General features: G+C 66.8%; 2 protein-coding genes across 3 annotated transcripts in view; one reads left to right on the forward strand and one right to left on the reverse strand.

The window, feature by feature from the left end:
* The window catches only part of PDCD10 (programmed cell death 10), a 36,745-nt gene extending 22,598 nt beyond the window's left edge, over nt 1-14,147 (reverse strand). Inside the window, exon 1 of the mRNA XM_048506424.1 lies at nt 13,998-14,147. The gene's annotated coding sequence lies outside the window, so the exon portion shown is untranslated. The remainder of the gene's footprint in view (nt 1-13,997) is intronic.
* Nucleotides 14,148-14,521: 374 nt separating this feature from the next.
* Nucleotides 14,522-22,763, forward strand: part of SERPINI1 (serpin family I member 1) — a 121,793-nt gene continuing 113,551 nt past the window's right edge. Inside the window, exons 1-2 of one of the 2 annotated variants that reach the window (XM_048506012.1) lie at nt 14,522-14,692; nt 20,864-20,910. The gene's annotated coding sequence lies outside the window, so the exon portion shown is untranslated. The remainder of the gene's footprint in view (nt 14,693-20,863; nt 20,911-22,763) is intronic. The other variant, XM_048506013.1, reaches the window with a different exon arrangement.

A 22,763-nucleotide genomic window follows, 5' to 3' on the forward strand; every position in this document is an offset into this window, starting at 1 on the left:
TCTGTCTTCATCAAGACAATGACATGGGAAGTTTACCCAGGCATTACCCACTTCCATCTAGTCAGCTGTGATTCAAGGCCTCATTTCAGAAAGAAGCTATACTGAGGAACAGGGAAATCAGATGACAAAACAGGAAATGCACAAGGCAATCCCTAGATCAGTGGTTCTCAACCTGGGGGTCGAATGACCCTTTCACAGGGGTCGCCTAAGACTCTCTGCATCAGTGGTCTCCATCTGTAAAATGGATAAATGTTAGGGTTGGGGGTCACCACAACATGAGGAACTGTATTAAAGGGTCACGGCATTAGGAAGGTTGAGAACCACTGCCCTAGATCAGGGGTAGGGAACCTGCGGCTCTCCAGATGTTCAGGAACTACCCCCCCCACCCCCCCCCCCCCCCACCCCCCCCCCCCCCCACCCCCCCCCCCCCCCACCCCCCCCCCCCCCCACCCCCCCCCCCCCCCACCCCCCCCCCCCCCCACCCCCCCCCCCCCCCACCCCCCCCCCCCCCCACCCCCCCCCCCCCCCACCCCCCCCCCCCCCCACCCCCCCCCCCCCCCACCCCCCCCCCCCCCCACCCCCCCCCCCCCCCACCCCCCCCCCCCCCCACCCCCCCCCCCCCCCACCCCCCCCCCCCCCCACCCCCCCCCCCCCCCACCCCCCCCCCCCCCCACCCCCCCCCCCCCCCACCCCCCCCCCCCCCCACCCCCCCCCCCCCCCACCCCCCCCCCCCCCCACCCCCCCCCCCCCCCACCCCCCCCCCCCCCCACCCCCCCCCCCCCCCACCCCCCCCCCCCCCCACCCCCCCCCCCCCCCACCCCCCCCCCCCCCCACCCCCCCCCCCCCCCACCCCCCCCCCCCCCCACCCCCCCCCCCCCCCACCCCCCCCCCCCCCCACCCCCCCCCCCCCCCACCCCCCCCCCCCCCCACCCCCCCCCCCCCCCACCCCCCCCCCCCCCCACCCCCCCCCCCCCCCACCCCCCCCCCCCCCCACCCCCCCCCCCCCCCACCCCCCCCCCCCCCCACCCCCCCCCCCCCCCACCCCCCCCCCCCCCCACCCCCCCCCCCCCCCACCCCCCCCCCCCCCCACCCCCCCCCCCCCCCACCCCCCCCCCCCCCCACCCCCCCCCCCCCCCACCCCCCCCCCCCCCCACCCCCCCCCCCCCCCACCCCCCCCCCCCCCCACCCCCCCCCCCCCCCACCCCCCCCCCCCCCCACCCCCCCCCCCCCCCACCCCCCCCCCCCCCCACCCCCCCCCCCCCCCACCCCCCCCCCCCCCCACCCCCCCCCCCCCCCACCCCCCCCCCCCCCCACCCCCCCCCCCCCCCACCCCCCCCCCCCCCCACCCCCCCCCCCCCCCACCCCCCCCCCCCCCCACCCCCCCCCCCCCCCACCCCCCCCCCCCCCCACCCCCCCCCCCCCCCACCCCCCCCCCCCCCCACCCCCCCCCCCCCCCACCCCCCCCCCCCCCCACCCCCCCCCCCCCCCACCCCCCCCCCCCCCCACCCCCCCCCCCCCCCACCCCCCCCCCCCCCCACCCCCCCCCCCCCCCACCCCCCCCCCCCCCCACCCCCCCCCCCCCCCACCCCCCCCCCCCCCCACCCCCCCCCCCCCCCACCCCCCCCCCCCCCCACCCCCCCCCCCCCCCACCCCCCCCCCCCCCCACCCCCCCCCCCCCCCACCCCCCCCCCCCCCCACCCCCCCCCCCCCCCACCCCCCCCCCCCCCCACCCCCCCCCCCCCCCACCCCCCCCCCCCCCCACCCCCCCCCCCCCCCACCCCCCCCCCCCCCCACCCCCCCCCCCCCCCACCCCCCCCCCCCCCCACCCCCCCCCCCCCCCACCCCCCCCCCCCCCCACCCCCCCCCCCCCCCACCCCCCCCCCCCCCCACCCCCCCCCCCCCCCACCCCCCCCCCCCCCCACCCCCCCCCCCCCCCACCCCCCCCCCCCCCCACCCCCCCCCCCCCCCACCCCCCCCCCCCCCCACCCCCCCCCCCCCCCACCCCCCCCCCCCCCCACCCCCCCCCCCCCCCACCCCCCCCCCCCCCCACCCCCCCCCCCCCCCACCCCCCCCCCCCCCCACCCCCCCCCCCCCCCACCCCCCCCCCCCCCCACCCCCCCCCCCCCCCACCCCCCCCCCCCCCCACCCCCCCCCCCCCCCACCCCCCCCCCCCCCCACCCCCCCCCCCCCCCACCCCCCCCCCCCCCCACCCCCCCCCCCCCCCACCCCCCCCCCCCCCCACCCCCCCCCCCCCCCACCCCCCCCCCCCCCCACCCCCCCCCCCCCCCACCCCCCCCCCCCCCCACCCCCCCCCCCCCCCACCCCCCCCCCCCCCCACCCCCCCCCCCCCCCACCCCCCCCCCCCCCCACCCCCCCCCCCCCCCACCCCCCCCCCCCCCCACCCCCCCCCCCCCCCACCCCCCCCCCCCCCCACCCCCCCCCCCCCCCACCCCCCCCCCCCCCCACCCCCCCCCCCCCCCACCCCCCCCCCCCCCCACCCCCCCCCCCCCCCACCCCCCCCCCCCCCCACCCCCCCCCCCCCCCACCCCCCCCCCCCCCCACCCCCCCCCCCCCCCACCCCCCCCCCCCCCCACCCCCCCCCCCCCCCACCCCCCCCCCCCCCCACCCCCCCCCCCCCCCACCCCCCCCCCCCCCCACCCCCCCCCCCCCCCACCCCCCCCCCCCCCCACCCCCCCCCCCCCCCACCCCCCCCCCCCCCCACCCCCCCCCCCCCCCACCCCCCCCCCCCCCCACCCCCCCCCCCCCCCACCCCCCCCCCCCCCCACCCCCCCCCCCCCCCACCCCCCCCCCCCCCCACCCCCCCCCCCCCCCACCCCCCCCCCCCCCCACCCCCCCCCCCCCCCACCCCCCCCCCCCCCCACCCCCCCCCCCCCCCACCCCCCCCCCCCCCCACCCCCCCCCCCCCCCACCCCCCCCCCCCCCCACCCCCCCCCCCCCCCACCCCCCCCCCCCCCCACCCCCCCCCCCCCCCACCCCCCCCCCCCCCCACCCCCCCCCCCCCCCACCCCCCCCCCCCCCCACCCCCCCCCCCCCCCACCCCCCCCCCCCCCCACCCCCCCCCCCCCCCACCCCCCCCCCCCCCCACCCCCCCCCCCCCCCACCCCCCCCCCCCCCCACCCCCCCCCCCCCCCACCCCCCCCCCCCCCCACCCCCCCCCCCCCCCACCCCCCCCCCCCCCCACCCCCCCCCCCCCCCACCCCCCCCCCCCCCCACCCCCCCCCCCCCCCACCCCCCCCCCCCCCCACCCCCCCCCCCCCCCACCCCCCCCCCCCCCCACCCCCCCCCCCCCCCACCCCCCCCCCCCCCCACCCCCCCCCCCCCCCACCCCCCCCCCCCCCCACCCCCCCCCCCCCCCACCCCCCCCCCCCCCCACCCCCCCCCCCCCCCACCCCCCCCCCCCCCCACCCCCCCCCCCCCCCACCCCCCCCCCCCCCCACCCCCCCCCCCCCCCACCCCCCCCCCCCCCCACCCCCCCCCCCCCCCACCCCCCCCCCCCCCCACCCCCCCCCCCCCCCACCCCCCCCCCCCCCCACCCCCCCCCCCCCCCACCCCCCCCCCCCCCCACCCCCCCCCCCCCCCACCCCCCCCCCCCCCCACCCCCCCCCCCCCCCACCCCCCCCCCCCCCCACCCCCCCCCCCCCCCACCCCCCCCCCCCCCCACCCCCCCCCCCCCCCACCCCCCCCCCCCCCCACCCCCCCCCCCCCCCACCCCCCCCCCCCCCCACCCCCCCCCCCCCCCACCCCCCCCCCCCCCCACCCCCCCCCCCCCCCACCCCCCCCCCCCCCCACCCCCCCCCCCCCCCACCCCCCCCCCCCCCCACCCCCCCCCCCCCCCACCCCCCCCCCCCCCCACCCCCCCCCCCCCCCACCCCCCCCCCCCCCCACCCCCCCCCCCCCCCACCCCCCCCCCCCCCCACCCCCCCCCCCCCCCACCCCCCCCCCCCCCCACCCCCCCCCCCCCCCACCCCCCCCCCCCCCCACCCCCCCCCCCCCCCACCCCCCCCCCCCCCCACCCCCCCCCCCCCCCACCCCCCCCCCCCCCCACCCCCCCCCCCCCCCACCCCCCCCCCCCCCCACCCCCCCCCCCCCCCACCCCCCCCCCCCCCCACCCCCCCCCCCCCCCACCCCCCCCCCCCCCCACCCCCCCCCCCCCCCACCCCCCCCCCCCCCCACCCCCCCCCCCCCCCACCCCCCCCCCCCCCCACCCCCCCCCCCCCCCACCCCCCCCCCCCCCCACCCCCCCCCCCCCCCACCCCCCCCCCCCCCCACCCCCCCCCCCCCCCACCCCCCCCCCCCCCCACCCCCCCCCCCCCCCACCCCCCCCCCCCCCCACCCCCCCCCCCCCCCACCCCCCCCCCCCCCCACCCCCCCCCCCCCCCACCCCCCCCCCCCCCCACCCCCCCCCCCCCCCACCCCCCCCCCCCCCCACCCCCCCCCCCCCCCACCCCCCCCCCCCCCCACCCCCCCCCCCCCCCACCCCCCCCCCCCCCCACCCCCCCCCCCCCCCACCCCCCCCCCCCCCCACCCCCCCCCCCCCCCACCCCCCCCCCCCCCCACCCCCCCCCCCCCCCACCCCCCCCCCCCCCCACCCCCCCCCCCCCCCACCCCCCCCCCCCCCCACCCCCCCCCCCCCCCACCCCCCCCCCCCCCCACCCCCCCCCCCCCCCACCCCCCCCCCCCCCCACCCCCCCCCCCCCCCACCCCCCCCCCCCCCCACCCCCCCCCCCCCCCACCCCCCCCCCCCCCCACCCCCCCCCCCCCCCACCCCCCCCCCCCCCCACCCCCCCCCCCCCCCACCCCCCCCCCCCCCCACCCCCCCCCCCCCCCACCCCCCCCCCCCCCCACCCCCCCCCCCCCCCACCCCCCCCCCCCCCCACCCCCCCCCCCCCCCACCCCCCCCCCCCCCCACCCCCCCCCCCCCCCACCCCCCCCCCCCCCCACCCCCCCCCCCCCCCACCCCCCCCCCCCCCCACCCCCCCCCCCCCCCACCCCCCCCCCCCCCCACCCCCCCCCCCCCCCACCCCCCCCCCCCCCCACCCCCCCCCCCCCCCACCCCCCCCCCCCCCCACCCCCCCCCCCCCCCACCCCCCCCCCCCCCCACCCCCCCCCCCCCCCACCCCCCCCCCCCCCCACCCCCCCCCCCCCCCACCCCCCCCCCCCCCCACCCCCCCCCCCCCCCACCCCCCCCCCCCCCCACCCCCCCCCCCCCCCACCCCCCCCCCCCCCCACCCCCCCCCCCCCCCACCCCCCCCCCCCCCCACCCCCCCCCCCCCCCACCCCCCCCCCCCCCCACCCCCCCCCCCCCCCACCCCCCCCCCCCCCCACCCCCCCCCCCCCCCACCCCCCCCCCCCCCCACCCCCCCCCCCCCCCACCCCCCCCCCCCCCCACCCCCCCCCCCCCCCACCCCCCCCCCCCCCCACCCCCCCCCCCCCCCACCCCCCCCCCCCCCCACCCCCCCCCCCCCCCACCCCCCCCCCCCCCCACCCCCCCCCCCCCCCACCCCCCCCCCCCCCCACCCCCCCCCCCCCCCACCCCCCCCCCCCCCCACCCCCCCCCCCCCCCACCCCCCCCCCCCCCCACCCCCCCCCCCCCCCACCCCCCCCCCCCCCCACCCCCCCCCCCCCCCACCCCCCCCCCCCCCCACCCCCCCCCCCCCCCACCCCCCCCCCCCCCCACCCCCCCCCCCCCCCACCCCCCCCCCCCCCCACCCCCCCCCCCCCCCACCCCCCCCCCCCCCCACCCCCCCCCCCCCCCACCCCCCCCCCCCCCCACCCCCCCCCCCCCCCACCCCCCCCCCCCCCCACCCCCCCCCCCCCCCACCCCCCCCCCCCCCCACCCCCCCCCCCCCCCACCCCCCCCCCCCCCCACCCCCCCCCCCCCCCACCCCCCCCCCCCCCCACCCCCCCCCCCCCCCACCCCCCCCCCCCCCCACCCCCCCCCCCCCCCACCCCCCCCCCCCCCCACCCCCCCCCCCCCCCACCCCCCCCCCCCCCCACCCCCCCCCCCCCCCACCCCCCCCCCCCCCCACCCCCCCCCCCCCCCACCCCCCCCCCCCCCCACCCCCCCCCCCCCCCACCCCCCCCCCCCCCCACCCCCCCCCCCCCCCACCCCCCCCCCCCCCCACCCCCCCCCCCCCCCACCCCCCCCCCCCCCCACCCCCCCCCCCCCCCACCCCCCCCCCCCCCCACCCCCCCCCCCCCCCACCCCCCCCCCCCCCCACCCCCCCCCCCCCCCACCCCCCCCCCCCCCCACCCCCCCCCCCCCCCACCCCCCCCCCCCCCCACCCCCCCCCCCCCCCACCCCCCCCCCCCCCCACCCCCCCCCCCCCCCACCCCCCCCCCCCCCCACCCCCCCCCCCCCCCACCCCCCCCCCCCCCCACCCCCCCCCCCCCCCACCCCCCCCCCCCCCCACCCCCCCCCCCCCCCACCCCCCCCCCCCCCCACCCCCCCCCCCCCCCACCCCCCCCCCCCCCCACCCCCCCCCCCCCCCACCCCCCCCCCCCCCCACCCCCCCCCCCCCCCACCCCCCCCCCCCCCCACCCCCCCCCCCCCCCACCCCCCCCCCCCCCCACCCCCCCCCCCCCCCACCCCCCCCCCCCCCCACCCCCCCCCCCCCCCACCCCCCCCCCCCCCCACCCCCCCCCCCCCCCACCCCCCCCCCCCCCCACCCCCCCCCCCCCCCACCCCCCCCCCCCCCCACCCCCCCCCCCCCCCACCCCCCCCCCCCCCCACCCCCCCCCCCCCCCACCCCCCCCCCCCCCCACCCCCCCCCCCCCCCACCCCCCCCCCCCCCCACCCCCCCCCCCCCCCACCCCCCCCCCCCCCCACCCCCCCCCCCCCCCACCCCCCCCCCCCCCCACCCCCCCCCCCCCCCACCCCCCCCCCCCCCCACCCCCCCCCCCCCCCACCCCCCCCCCCCCCCACCCCCCCCCCCCCCCACCCCCCCCCCCCCCCACCCCCCCCCCCCCCCACCCCCCCCCCCCCCCACCCCCCCCCCCCCCCACCCCCCCCCCCCCCCACCCCCCCCCCCCCCCACCCCCCCCCCCCCCCACCCCCCCCCCCCCCCACCCCCCCCCCCCCCCACCCCCCCCCCCCCCCACCCCCCCCCCCCCCCACCCCCCCCCCCCCCCACCCCCCCCCCCCCCCACCCCCCCCCCCCCCCACCCCCCCCCCCCCCCACCCCCCCCCCCCCCCACCCCCCCCCCCCCCCACCCCCCCCCCCCCCCACCCCCCCCCCCCCCCACCCCCCCCCCCCCCCACCCCCCCCCCCCCCCACCCCCCCCCCCCCCCACCCCCCCCCCCCCCCACCCCCCCCCCCCCCCACCCCCCCCCCCCCCCACCCCCCCCCCCCCCCACCCCCCCCCCCCCCCACCCCCCCCCCCCCCCACCCCCCCCCCCCCCCACCCCCCCCCCCCCCCACCCCCCCCCCCCCCCACCCCCCCCCCCCCCCACCCCCCCCCCCCCCCACCCCCCCCCCCCCCCACCCCCCCCCCCCCCCACCCCCCCCCCCCCCCACCCCCCCCCCCCCCCACCCCCCCCCCCCCCCACCCCCCCCCCCCCCCACCCCCCCCCCCCCCCACCCCCCCCCCCCCCCACCCCCCCCCCCCCCCACCCCCCCCCCCCCCCACCCCCCCCCCCCCCCACCCCCCCCCCCCCCCACCCCCCCCCCCCCCCACCCCCCCCCCCCCCCACCCCCCCCCCCCCCCACCCCCCCCCCCCCCCACCCCCCCCCCCCCCCACCCCCCCCCCCCCCCACCCCCCCCCCCCCCCACCCCCCCCCCCCCCCACCCCCCCCCCCCCCCACCCCCCCCCCCCCCCACCCCCCCCCCCCCCCACCCCCCCCCCCCCCCACCCCCCCCCCCCCCCACCCCCCCCCCCCCCCACCCCCCCCCCCCCCCACCCCCCCCCCCCCCCACCCCCCCCCCCCCCCACCCCCCCCCCCCCCCACCCCCCCCCCCCCCCACCCCCCCCCCCCCCCACCCCCCCCCCCCCCCACCCCCCCCCCCCCCCACCCCCCCCCCCCCCCACCCCCCCCCCCCCCCACCCCCCCCCCCCCCCACCCCCCCCCCCCCCCACCCCCCCCCCCCCCCACCCCCCCCCCCCCCCACCCCCCCCCCCCCCCACCCCCCCCCCCCCCCACCCCCCCCCCCCCCCACCCCCCCCCCCCCCCACCCCCCCCCCCCCCCACCCCCCCCCCCCCCCACCCCCCCCCCCCCCCACCCCCCCCCCCCCCCACCCCCCCCCCCCCCCACCCCCCCCCCCCCCCACCCCCCCCCCCCCCCACCCCCCCCCCCCCCCACCCCCCCCCCCCCCCACCCCCCCCCCCCCCCACCCCCCCCCCCCCCCACCCCCCCCCCCCCCCACCCCCCCCCCCCCCCACCCCCCCCCCCCCCCACCCCCCCCCCCCCCCACCCCCCCCCCCCCCCACCCCCCCCCCCCCCCACCCCCCCCCCCCCCCACCCCCCCCCCCCCCCACCCCCCCCCCCCCCCACCCCCCCCCCCCCCCACCCCCCCCCCCCCCCACCCCCCCCCCCCCCCACCCCCCCCCCCCCCCACCCCCCCCCCCCCCCACCCCCCCCCCCCCCCACCCCCCCCCCCCCCCACCCCCCCCCCCCCCCACCCCCCCCCCCCCCCACCCCCCCCCCCCCCCACCCCCCCCCCCCCCCACCCCCCCCCCCCCCCACCCCCCCCCCCCCCCACCCCCCCCCCCCCCCACCCCCCCCCCCCCCCACCCCCCCCCCCCCCCACCCCCCCCCCCCCCCACCCCCCCCCCCCCCCACCCCCCCCCCCCCCCACCCCCCCCCCCCCCCACCCCCCCCCCCCCCCACCCCCCCCCCCCCCCACCCCCCCCCCCCCCCACCCCCCCCCCCCCCCACCCCCCCCCCCCCCCACCCCCCCCCCCCCCCACCCCCCCCCCCCCCCACCCCCCCCCCCCCCCACCCCCCCCCCCCCCCACCCCCCCCCCCCCCCACCCCCCCCCCCCCCCACCCCCCCCCCCCCCCACCCCCCCCCCCCCCCACCCCCCCCCCCCCCCACCCCCCCCCCCCCCCACCCCCCCCCCCCCCCACCCCCCCCCCCCCCCACCCCCCCCCCCCCCCACCCCCCCCCCCCCCCACCCCCCCCCCCCCCCACCCCCCCCCCCCCCCACCCCCCCCCCCCCCCACCCCCCCCCCCCCCCACCCCCCCCCCCCCCCACCCCCCCCCCCCCCCACCCCCCCCCCCCCCCACCCCCCCCCCCCCCCACCCCCCCCCCCCCCCACCCCCCCCCCCCCCCACCCCCCCCCCCCCCCACCCCCCCCCCCCCCCACCCCCCCCCCCCCCCACCCCCCCCCCCCCCCACCCCCCCCCCCCCCCACCCCCCCCCCCCCCCACCCCCCCCCCCCCCCACCCCCCCCCCCCCCCACCCCCCCCCCCCCCCACCCCCCCCCCCCCCCACCCCCCCCCCCCCCCACCCCCCCCCCCCCCCACCCCCCCCCCCCCCCACCCCCCCCCCCCCCCACCCCCCCCCCCCCCCACCCCCCCCCCCCCCCACCCCCCCCCCCCCCCACCCCCCCCCCCCCCCACCCCCCCCCCCCCCCACCCCCCCCCCCCCCCACCCCCCCCCCCCCCCACCCCCCCCCCCCCCCACCCCCCCCCCCCCCCACCCCCCCCCCCCCCCACCCCCCCCCCCCCCCACCCCCCCCCCCCCCCACCCCCCCCCCCCCCCACCCCCCCCCCCCCCCACCCCCCCCCCCCCCCACCCCCCCCCCCCCCCACCCCCCCCCCCCCCCACCCCCCCCCCCCCCCACCCCCCCCCCCCCCCACCCCCCCCCCCCCCCACCCCCCCCCCCCCCCACCCCCCCCCCCCCCCACCCCCCCCCCCCCCCACCCCCCCCCCCCCCCACCCCCCCCCCCCCCCACCCCCCCCCCCCCCCACCCCCCCCCCCCCCCACCCCCCCCCCCCCCCACCCCCCCCCCCCCCCACCCCCCCCCCCCCCCACCCCCCCCCCCCCCCACCCCCCCCCCCCCCCACCCCCCCCCCCCCCCACCCCCCCCCCCCCCCACCCCCCCCCCCCCCCACCCCCCCCCCCCCCCACCCCCCCCCCCCCCCACCCCCCCCCCCCCCCACCCCCCCCCCCCCCCACCCCCCCCCCCCCCCACCCCCCCCCCCCCCCACCCCCCCCCCCCCCCACCCCCCCCCCCCCCCACCCCCCCCCCCCCCCACCCCCCCCCCCCCCCACCCCCCCCCCCCCCCACCCCCCCCCCCCCCCACCCCCCCCCCCCCCCACCCCCCCCCCCCCCCACCCCCCCCCCCCCCCACCCCCCCCCCCCCCCACCCCCCCCCCCCCCCACCCCCCCCCCCCCCCACCCCCACCTGCGGCTCTCCAGATGTTCAGGAACTACAATTCCCATCAGCCTCTGTCAGCATGGCCAATTGGCCATGCTGGTAGGGGCTGATGGGAATTGTAGTTCCTGAACATCTGGAGAGCCGCAGGTTCCCTACCCCTGGTCTGTGCACTCCAACACACGCCAGCTGGGTGACTTTGGGCTAGTCACAGCTTTTCCAAGCTCTCTCAGCCCCACCCACCTCACAGGGTGTTTGTTGTGAGGGGGGAAGGGCAAGGAGATTGTAAGCCCCTTTGAGTCTCCTACAGGAGAGAAAGGGGGGATATAAATCCAAACTCTTCTTCTTCTTCTATCTTCATACTTAACAATACTTTGATGGGGTATAATTATATCCTGTGTTAATGACAACTCGAAATTAGGCAGCAAGGTTACTTTTTCTCAAAGATAGACCTAAATCTCCTGAGGTTTTCAGACACTCACATGAAGACTCATGTGCTAGTGAGACTCACCAAGATAACTTTGCTCTTGTTTGGTACTATACTCGGTCTAAACAGAAAGAACCAAGTGCAATCAGTAGCAGCGTGGTGAAAAGTGCATGCTTCCGTACTAGAAGAGAGTCCCAAAGAACTATGAGCAGGAAGGCAAGTGTGCTGTGAGCTGGTGGGGTGGGGGAGGCAAGAAGGCCTAGCTTGGTGATTGGGGTGGTGGGGAATGGTTGGGCTGTTGCCAGGGCCAGTGGGAAAGCTGCTGCCTTAGTGTTTGGGTCAGGGGAAGGGCTACCACATCAAAGCGCAGTCCCACTTGCTGAAAAGAACTACCACCACCACCACCCCCCACTTAAGGCCAAAAGGATGGTTTGGTTTGTTGCTGCAGGAGCTTGGCCAAGCACTTTGAATGTTTTGGGGAAGAGTTACTTGTCTTCCCAGTGGAAGTGCTGCAGAGTCATTGCCAACAGCTCATCTGGCCAGGAAGAGAAGCAGCAGCGGCAATAAGGGGTGTGTGTGTGTCCCAACCTCAAATATGGACCGCAGCCCTCCCCAGTCTGAATCAGCCCTGTGACAAGTCGGCTTCCTTAGAGAACTAAAGGCAGCTCCCTGGAAGTTGCGCACAGGGAGGAAAGGCTAGAAAAATTCGGCTTGTCCAGTTTCTCATTGGCCCATCCGCCAAGGCACTCTCTCCACTTCAAAAACACTGAACACCTGGGAGACCTCTGTCAATTAAAAGTGTCCAAATCCCTGCAGCATGCTGAGGAGGAACCAGCAGCCAATTCAAGTTTTGCAAAGCGTTGTGTCCTTTGCAACTAGCTGGAATGGATGTAAGGGGGCATGGGTGGCTTTAATTCCGCCCAGCCTGAAGGCAGGCAGGGCTTTCTTATGGATGCCCAGAAGAGTGGCCCCGGCTGCCTTCGCCACCCTTCCCAGCTCAGTCATCTTCTGCTGCCGCTTCTGTTTTCCTGGAAAGGGTCCAGCCTCTGCGTGTCCTAATGTGTATGATACTTCTGGCCTGTCTCCCTCGCTCTCCCAGGGGGAGGGGGCTCGGGAGGGCAGGTCCCCACTCCCCTGTCAGACCTGGCTTGGTTTTGGGCCGGGGAATGGGGAGGCTGTTATCAGGGCCAGCAGGAGAGTGGCAGCTTGCTGCCTCAGCCCCACCGGCCTGGCCTGGTGTTTTGGCCGGGGGGGGGGGGGGGCACTAGGCCCCAATGGGAGCATTCTACAAAGAAGGAGGTCCAGGAAGTGGCAGCGGATAAATTGGAAATCTCCCAAGATCTTTTCATGTGACAGAATATAGTATCCATAACATGTTTATGTCCTTAAAACCTACTCCCTGACTATTAGTACCACACTACCTTTGACCTCATCTCACAAATTGTTATGCAGTGTTTCTGGCTCATAATGATAACACAATCAATTTGAAAGAATAATCAAGCAGTATCTTTTCTCTTTTAACCCCATTCTGCTCACCTATTTCCCTTTCCTTAACACTCCCATTTATATGATTATAAGAACTCACACGGTGGATTGCAGCAATAGCCTACTTAAGCCAGCAGCACTGACACTCTCTTCATCCCATGCACTTCATTCTTTAACCCGCACCCTCTTTTACACAAGCACAACTACTGACCCTCAGTGTGCCCTGCAAAACTCAGTCCACATGAACAACGGATGAGGTAGAGACTTTTTGACTGCTACTATAACAAATGGCAGGATAGTAACCACATGAGTGAGCACTTCTCCCTTATGTAAAAATTCCTTGTTCGTAGAAACCTAGACCCAGGGAGAAAGACTGAAACATAGTTTCTGACACACCAGCTTTCCGCGGACAGTGATTCCCTATCCCCTCCAGAAACCCATCAATGTTATCATTTGCTGTAAGGACGAGTTATACAGGCAGGGCTGGACTCCAGACTCATCCTTTTCTCTTTTTTAGGAAGGAGAAACACCCCCAGCTTCTACAGGGATAAGCTTTCTCTATCCAATCCACATTAAACAGGAGCCCAGTGGCACATTAAAAACTGACATGACGTGTTCCTGCATTGAGTCAGAGCTCATGTCAAACTTGCACAAAAATAAGTTCCATCAACCTTTAAGCTATCAGTGAACTGTTGTTTAATTTTGCTAGAACGCAAACATACCCCTACAGAGTCTACCCAACCCAGGAACACAACCCTTAACCACTATTTCCTCCTTCCTGGTCCTAAACTCCATTTTCTCTCTTTCTAGGGAAATGTTTTTATGAACCATCGTTGTGGTTCAGGGACCAGACTAGCCTGGGATCTCCAAACGCCAATACCCTCCTGACCACAGGTAACCTGAGGCCTGTCATTCTTTCATCTTTAACACAGGTCAGATTGTTGTCAGAGGAGAACCACTTAAGTTCCCCTAAGCTGGCTGCTGTGGATTTTCTGGCCTGTGCAGCTGCGGTCTGGCACTTTTTGCTCCTAACATTTCACCTGCACGGATGGTGGCATCTTCAGAAGCACGTCAGGGTGAGCTGCATCTCTTTCCACAACACAAACATGTTACCATGACATGCCCCCTTGAAAATGCCACCCACAGATGTGTTCAAACCATTACGAGCCAGAACTACCAGAGCACACCCACAACAGCCAGTTGATTCTGGCCTTGACAATGCACCACCCTAAGCCCTGTGCATATAAGCACCATAGGTCAATGCCATGCTCACCTAATCCCCCATACTTAATTCGCTCCTCCACGAGGGGGGGGAAGGGATCCCTCATCAAGGCCTCCTAATATCCCCTTTTATATGATTATAAGAGCTCATACGGTGGACTGCAGCAACAGCCTACCTAAGCCAGCAGTATTGGCACTGTCCTCATCCCATGCACTTCATTCTTTAACCCACGTTCCCCTTCCACTAGGCTTGGGGGCCTGGGAACGCGGGGGTCCTTCCCTCCCAAGGCCACGGGGGCAACCAAGTCGCCTGCTTCTAGGCCGCGTCTGCCTGAGGCTCTAGGCCTTTCTCGGCCCCGCAGCCCGTCCATTCCCAGACCCCCGATTCTCGAAATCCTTTTATGCTTACGGGGCAGCGCCGGGCTTGCGGTGCATCAAGGCCCCTACGCCAATTGCGTAGTGACCCCTGCGGCCATTACCCGGGCGACCCAAACGAGGCCACGCAGACATCGCCTTACCTTTCCCCTCCCGGCCCACCCGCCCCTGATAGGCTCCGCGGCTCCCGAGCGGGCTCCTCCGCAGTCGCCGCTGCCGGAAGCGCCCTCCGAAAAGGAAGCGTCCTCGCCGCCCTCTCCGCCGTTACCACACACCAGGCGTTGTCCGGAACTAGCCGGCGACCGCACGGACCCATGGGACGTGTAGTCCGCTTTCCGGAAAAACTGCAACCCCCGTCAGGCATTGCGGTACGGCGAGAGAGAGTCCGAACGGGACGGGGTGGGGGGAAGAAGGAGGAGGGAGGGAACGGTCCAATCAGAGCGCGGAGAAGAACGGGGCGCGGCCATGTCCAAATTAGGAAGAGAGGGGCGGAGAGAGTGACCGAGCGGGGAGAGGAGGGGGGGAGAAGGAGGAAGGTAAGCGGAGCGAAGGAACGGTCCAATCGGAGCGCGGAGAAGGAGACCGGGGCGCGGCCATGCCCAAATTAGGAAGAGTGGGGTGGAGAGAGCGACAGGGAGGATGGGCGGGGGCGGAAAGTATTGCAGGCGCTGCAAGGCGCGAGAGAAACAATCCCCGCGGCGCTGCTCGGGCTGGCAGCTGCGGCTTTTGCAGCGCCGGCGAAAGGAGCGTTCATTGTGGAGCCGAGCAGGGGGTGCAGCCAGCCACATCTGCAACATCTGCATCTCCAGCATCACACTTCCGCGGGGCTTGAGAGCAGGTGAGCGCCCCTCCGTTGCTCCTGCAATAGTGTAGCTTCAGGGGGGAGAGCTGGACAGCTCCACACCCATTTTTTGTGTTTAACTTCAGCCTATGTCATTTTATTTTCGTTTTCGTTACTGAGCTGCGGCGTCCTGGTGTCGCTTTGTTTTCGTTTGCACGATGGTTTCCTCTCGTCGTGGATGCCCGATGTTGGAGAAAAGCAATTGAATCACTTTTCAGATTTTTCTCCCCTTCTTTTTAAGTCCTTCCCAGTTTTCATAAGGGGGCTTGAACGGATCCATTTCACACGCTTCGACACTGTTTATTATTTCTTCCCCCTGTTGATAGATGCTGGGGTACTTTGTTACAACTCCCAACCCCTAGATAATCCGAATTGCTAGATACTGGGGGTACATAGTTGCATTGCACCACCCCCAAATATTCCGAATTAGATCGATGTTCCTTATTGAGATTTTGATTCGATACAAGATCATTGAAACAAAACAAATCCCTTGAATTGGTGGTAATGGTGAATCTGGGTTTCCCCTATTATCGCAATTCTGTGTAACCACAGTTCACGTGGTAGGACAATGCTGGGGGTGGCAGGGAAGAAAAGATGCTCAGAACTTTACAAATGCAAGCTCTTGGGGTGGAAAATGCCATTTGGAGGGAAACTGGGTATTTCTTTTCCAAAAAGCTAGATGTATTGCTGTTGTATCTTAAAAATAGGCAGGTACTTTATAACAGATGTTGTTCAGTGTTATTGAAGGCACTGTTCCAGTACCGGTTTAGATATATTTCATGGTATCCTTTGGGAGGGAAATGTCATCTTTATGAGCTAATTTTGTGGTGCTAGATATGCTATGGCCTCATATTTTCTTTTCTTTTTGAGGATGGGCTTTTTCTGAAATCTTCCCATGCCGAAGTTTTCAATTGAATGTCAGCCTGGTAAAATGACTGCAAGCTTTTGAGCATTGTTTGCTTCCATGGAGGCTGAAAGCTTTGCACAGAAGTCGATGGTGATTTTAGTCACTGAGTCCATGAGTCGCTGTTCCGTATTTATGTTCCTCTTTTGTATTAGAGGAGAAACAGTAAGCTCTGAAACTCAATAGCAAATAACGTTGCAAACCACAGAAACCGGGATAGCTCATGGTCTTTCACGAAATGCATGCAGTGTGACAGAATCTGTAACCGTGTGCGTGCCTTCCTGAGAGTAAATCTCAGTGAATTCACTGGGATTTACTTCTGAGTAAACAATCATAGATTGGGCCAAGTACAGTGCAGTTCTGAACAGAGTTATACCCTTCTAAGCCCACTGACATCAACAGACTTAGGGTGGATATAGCTGTTAGGACTTCGCTGATGCTGAGGAATTCGGACCTATAACCCCATCCTATAAATTTCTGCTCAGAAATAGTCTGTTAAATTGAATAGGATTTTACTTCTAAGCGAATGTGCAAAGTCATCTTATGCCAATGTATTCCTCTTTGTGGGGAGGTGGGGGGCGTTATCTGATCAGGTTGCCTGTGAATGCATGGCTTACCAATAGGTATGTGTCACTTAAGAATGGATAATAGGATTGCTTATAAATATACGATAAAAACTCTGGAAGTTTTACGTTTCATTGGTAATTGGGAAAACAAGCAGACTTTTTAAAGCTGAGCCCCCTTTCAATTCTGTTCCATTGCATATGAGTTGCGTTAGATGATGAAGCAATTGGTGATAACAAAGCGGCACTACACAGGGAAACGGGACTCGTGGCACACACCTCTGAAGCCCTAGTGCTGTGGGAATTATATTTCAGGTGCAGCCAATAGAGGCATTATGTGCAGCCATCCATCACTTCTTCAGTTTTCTATGGGGGTGGTGGGGAGCGGAGAAAGATCGAAGCTGGAATGCACATATCCGCTTATTTCTTTTGTAACAGTAGATCTTTTTAGCCTGGTGGGCTTCCCATTTTTCTATTCCCCATGTTCTGCTCTCCAAAGATAGAGTCAGTCTAAAAATACTGTACACAGTGAAGTTGTTAACAGTCCTATAATGAAGAGATTGCACAGGACTGGGAGACTTTTCAGTGTTCTCAGTTGACTGTCTCACGTTTTTAAGAGAAATATTAAAAAACTTAAACTCAAAATGTCATGGGGAGTTATTGTCAGAGCTTTAGATGTTTGGGAAGAACAGGTGCTGGGATTTTCTTAGATCTGACATTTTACATAATCTCAGATTCTCTAAAAATAATTTTCTTACCTACGTGACCAGTGCAGACTCATATGGAATAAAAGACTGGGACTTTCTCTGTATGGAACTATTCGTAATAGAAGGCATTTTGAAACCTGTTTACTTAGGAGTAAACCCCACTTGATTCAGCGGAACTTGCTTCCTAGTAAATGTGATTTAGGACGCAGAAAGACCCTAATAGTAGAAGTTTAATGCTGCAGAAAAGGTACGCCCATGTATAATCCTACAAACTTATGTGTTGCAGATGATGGGGTTTCTATGGGATAAAGGATTTGGAACAAATGGCTCTTCTGCTCTGGGGACTTTTATGGACATTTTTGCTTGCAGCAGTACAACAGTTTACTTGGGTGGCCTCAGCAATCCATATGGTTGGTTCTAAGTGTACAAGTCCTTACGTTGGAAGATTTTACGATTGGGAGAATGCCACCTGGGTTTCCACAGTGTGGTGTTCTCAATGTACTAAAATGTGTATTCTCTCCCATTGGGCTCCAAATCAGCAGCCCCAAATCGTGCACAGAATTGATTTTCCATACAAGAGTGCCATAAATGAACACATGAAGATCCTTCAGTGCTCAGGACAAATGACATCTCAACCAGGGCGCTGTGCCTGTAAAGCGACATAACCCCCCCCCCCCCCCATCCTTCCAAATCTGCAATAAGTGTAAGAACAGTAGTTGCTACTTGTCTCTTATGCTATTCCTTAAATCAGAGTTCATGGTAATTTTGTGTTTTCTGGCACTTCAAAGCCTCTTTCTTATAATGACGTGCTCCAATAAATTATAACAATAAACCCAATTAACTAATTTCTAACAAATTAATCATGCTTTAATCAGCTTAATCTACGTACCTCAGAACAAACCCTGCGGCTTTTCTTTTCTTTTTTGTAAAAAATCATTTGTAGGCAACATGAGGTATGTGTGTGACAGGTGCCATCTTAGAAGCACTGAAGGAAGGAAGGGAAGGATGGCTCTTCTAAAATGGAACCCTACATGGATGTTTTTATAAGCATTTGTGTTAAAGATAAACTTTTTAAAAAGAACTGGACAGTTTAGAGAACACCTTTGTAATTAATTGAAGGCGTTTTAATGGACAGATTTACATTTAAGAAGAAGAAGAGTTTGGATTTATATCCCCCCTTTCTCTCCTGCAGGAGACTCAAAGGGGCTTACAATCTCCTTGCCCCTCCCCCCTCACAATAAACACCCTGTGAGGTAGGTGGGGCTGAGAGAACGCCGAGAAGCTGTGACTAGCCCAAGGTCACCCAGCTGGCGTGTGTGGGAGTGCACAGGCTAATCTGAATTCCTCAGATAAGCCTCCACAGCTCAGGCGGCAGAGCTGGGAATCAAACCCGGTTCCTCCAGATTAGATACACGAGCTCTTAACCTCCTACGCCACTGCTGCTCCTCCTTAAGATCAGCTCAGGCTGAAATCCTATGTGTTCAATTTGTGGAGTAGAGAATGCTGGGTTGCAATAGGTTTTCCCTCTTGAATAAACATGAAGTTGCTGGGTTGTATATGCAATTCTACATACTACCTGTTGCCTCAGCCGAAGCTCTCTAAATTCAGTGGTTTAAGACTGCTCTAACTGCAAAAGACTGCATTGTCAGCAATCTTTTAAGTCTCTAGGTTGCTATAGCATACTTTGGTTTTGCCGCTACAAACTAACCTAGGCCTTCTAAACTATAATTGTTTGACAGTAAAATAAGATTCTTCCATTGCAGCTGAGTTTTGCAATTCTCTTATGCTTCCTGCCAATTTACAAAAGAACCAAAGAACCACTTAGGCAAAACGGAGCATTGCACATGTGGCAAATCTGCTGTAGTTTTTTTGACTTCTGTGGAAGGATGTTTTTGAAGGTCTCTCTATCCCACTCGCCCTTGGTTTTGAGATGCTGTGCAGAGTAAGAAGCTGAACTCTACGATGGGAGAAAGGTCTGGAAATTTTGCTCTCTGGCACCTTCTCGTGCGTCTCTCTGGCTCATTCCGCACATGCAGAACAATGCACTTTCAAACTGCTTTCAGTGCTCTTTGAAGCTGTGCGGAATAGCAAAATCCACTCGCAAACAGTTGTGAAAGTGGTTTGAAAACGCATTATTTTGCGTGTGCGGAAGGGGCCTCTGTGTGTTTTAACGTGATCTTTGTAAATGTCAGTTTCATCACACACAAACTGAATTCCAAATATTTGAGCTTTTTGGTACATTATTAGCAAGGGGTGAATAGTCTGCAGGGGCATGATTATGGGTCCGTTGCTGATGCTGCCTGTGAACCAACCTATGCATGAACTTGAGATCCTTAGTGGAAGGGTTGGTTGTAGGGCATCTTGTTCCTTGCGTTCTTCCTACTACCAGCCTTCTTTCTCCTTCCCTGCATTGTGCCCCACCTGACTGTGGAGGACAGATGAGGAGGTTGGTGCTGACTTCATGGTGAATTGTGTGTGGCAAAGAGGGTGGGCATTGCTGTGCCTCACCACTGGCTTTTGCTCCACTCCATGAGGATAAGGAGTGTGTGACCCACCGTGCCCTCCCACCTGGGGACAAGAAGGATAGCTGGCAGCTTCTTGTCACAGTCCAGGGTGTGAGAAAGTGCCATCTTTCCTTCTCTTGGGGGGGGGGGGGCTAGGTGTGTGGGGGATTGTGTTACCATTTCCTTGTTTATGTGGGTGGGTTTGTCTTCCTGTTTTCCTTCAGAGAGACAGCTTGGACTAGCCCTGAAAAAGAAAATGTGTAACAGCTGTCTGAATTCTCAGCTTTCTTTCTTTTTTAAAGTAGATTTTTAGCATCTTCAACTGAAGAGGTGTAATGGGAAAGGCATGTCTCCACCATGAAAGGCAGTAAAGCCTTACCCTTTTTAAAATGAAAGATGGAGATTTAGAAACCTGTTGCATACACTATTACAACAGTATATTGATATAATGATATCCAGTTGCTGATTGGGTTTTGGAAAGAAGACTTAAAAGATCCTGGGGGTATAGAGTGGGGAATGGCTGCTTTTAGGAGACAGCAGCTGGGCAACTTTGAGGAAACCTGCCACGTAAAAGCCTCATTTCTAGTATTGGCAGCAGCAGCAGAGAAACTACGCATGTCTGTTTCTAAGTGGGAAAGAATGTGACATTTAAAAAACCTAGTTGGTTGCTACCTGCATATTCAGGGAAGCCTGTTTTTGTTGTAAGTGACATGCCTGTTATACCCCACAGACCAAGAACTGATCAATAGTCACACAAAACTGAGTACTGTGCCCAGCTCTATGAAGAAAAAAAATATCCAAGGAAAGAACAGTTGTTTTTAAACCCCTGTGAAACAGTGCGTGAAAGCGGCCGTAAAGCTGCTGGATAAGGCCAGCTTAGTGACAACCTGTAGGTTATGACCAAAGACGTTAAAACAGTGGTTTAATTCCCGAACACAAAGGGTTGTTTCGAAAGACTCCCTTGCTCCAAATCTTTCTCCTTTGGAGGAGTTCGCAGGAGGCAGTTCGGGTTGCCAACCTCATGGCTGGGTGTGGAGATCTCCCAGAATGTGATACCTGATCTCCACTCAACAGAGTTAAAAGGAAATAGCTGCTTTGGGTGGTGGATTCTATGGCATCTATACCCAGCTGAGCTTCCTCCCCAGATCCACCTGCAAAATTTCCAGGAATTTCCTATTTTGCAACCCTTAAAGGAGTTGTGCCCAGTCAAGAGAAATGTATGAAGGCTGGACATGCTCATACTACATATATGAAACCACTCCTTCCAAATGATAATGCAGTTTTACAAGTTCCTTAGGAAACTGGCTATTGAGGGTTTTCTGGGCTGTGTGGCTGGGGTCTGGTACAGTACAGACATGGAATAGGTACTAAGGGTCATTACTATGTCGTTACTATGAGTCACTACTACATGTCATTACTATGAGTTGTTAGATCAAGGGCAAGGGAAAGTCCATCTATTTATCTTATTTTTATCCTGTTCTTCCTCCTAGGAGTTGAGGCCTTTTGTCCTCTGTATCATCCTCAACATCTCTGTGAGGTAAGTTAGCTAAGAGGGAATGATTACCTCATGATCACCCACTGGGTTTCATGAATTTCAATCTGAGTTTCAATTTGAATCTGGGACTCTTAACCATTATAACACAGTGGCTTACCATACTAGAATTGAACATGATGGGTTAAAAGCAGAGCCAGGGTCAAATTTGGCTCATGGAGTATTGAGCTTGGAAGTATCTGAAAGGTCAGGGCAGAGGTGGGTTTGATTCAGATCAAATCGATTTAAATCACGCTTTAAACCACTAGTCAGCAAGACTTAATTTAAACCATGTTTTTCTACATAAAGATGAATGCTTCGTTTTTAAAATAATGCCTTCTTTACTCATACGTAGAAGAACTTCATTAAGATATTCCTAAACGTGGTCTCTTTTATGACCAGCTGCCACTATAAACATTTTTCTCCAAGGAGAGAATAATATCATAAACCTTAGGCTATACACCCAAATATCCCAAGACTTGTGGAATATTCTGCTCAAAAATTTTCACTTTCATTTGTACTGTTTGCCTCTTCCTCCTCACACTTAGCTTCTTGTTCAGATCTGTTCCATTCTGAACGATCTTAAACTTCTTGAAACCTAGCACTTTAGAGGTAAGGGGTTGGATCTATATACATAGATTTGCAAAAGAACAGTGGGATTCAGGTCTTTTTCTCAACTCTGTATGTTTATTGTATAATACTTTCCCTGTGAAGAAGAGGAATCTTATTTCCGCAGCCACAAATTCACAGATTTGAGAACCTCAAAACCAAGCATATATGATAATATTTTCTAGATGGAAAAACTGCCCAAAATAATCTTACTGAAACTTCTGGAAGAGCATGACACTGGAAATGGATTAGTGGAATTAATTTACCAAAGAATTTAAGCATTGCATGAATATGCAGTCTCATGCTACATTAATTAAAATTAATCCTTATTTTATGATGAATAAACTTTGGACTAATAATGTATCTTGAACAGAAAACTGTTTAAACTATCATTAGATTTTTTTTTCTCAAGGCCTTTCAGGACCCTTCTGCACATGCAGAATAATGCACTTTGAATCCACTTTCACAATTGTTTGCAAGTGGATTTTGCTGTTTCACACAGTAAAATCCAGCTACAACGTGCATTGAAAGTGGATTGAAAGTGCATTATTTTTGCATGTGCAGAAGGAGCCTCAATTTCAATCTAAAAATCCAGTTTAAATCTTTAAAAATCCATTTTTTAAATAAAAAAGTTATTTTCTCTGGAGCTGGGTCAGAAGTTGATGGATTGGGAGCAGAAGCCGTGTTGGTAGACAGAAACTGATGGATGGAATCAAGTTTATTGGCTCGTCAACAGTGTTTGCCTCATAAAATGGATTTTTCATTATTTGACCTATAAATCAGTGCATTTTTTGACAACCCTATATGTATGTTCACACACACCTATGAAGTTGCTCTCTAATGAGTTGGACCACTGACCTATCAAGATCAGTATTACCTGTGCTGACTGGCAGTGGCTCTCCAGTTTCTCGGGTGGGGGGTTTTCAGATCACATACTGTGTGGTTTAACTGGAGATGTCAACATTGAACCTAGGACCTTCTGCATGCAAGGTAGCTGCTTTACCGCTAAGCAGTGGTCTTCCGTCATATTTATAATGGTAGACTCAACAGTATTCCTAGTGGATCCTGTGTGTGTGTGTGTTAAGTGCTGTCAAGTCGCTTCCCCCTCATGGCAGCCCTATGAATCACTATCCTCCAAAGCATCCTCTTGTTAACCGCCTTGCTCCCAACTTGTAAACTGAGAGCTGTGGCTTCCTTTAGAAAGTCAGTCCATATCCTGTTGGGTCTTCCTCTGTTCCTGCTGCCTTCAA

Source organism: Sphaerodactylus townsendi, linkage group LG08 (assembly GCF_021028975.2).
Source record: "Sphaerodactylus townsendi isolate TG3544 linkage group LG08, MPM_Stown_v2.3, whole genome shotgun sequence".
Classification (NCBI taxonomy): domain Eukaryota; kingdom Metazoa; phylum Chordata; class Lepidosauria; order Squamata; family Sphaerodactylidae; genus Sphaerodactylus; species Sphaerodactylus townsendi.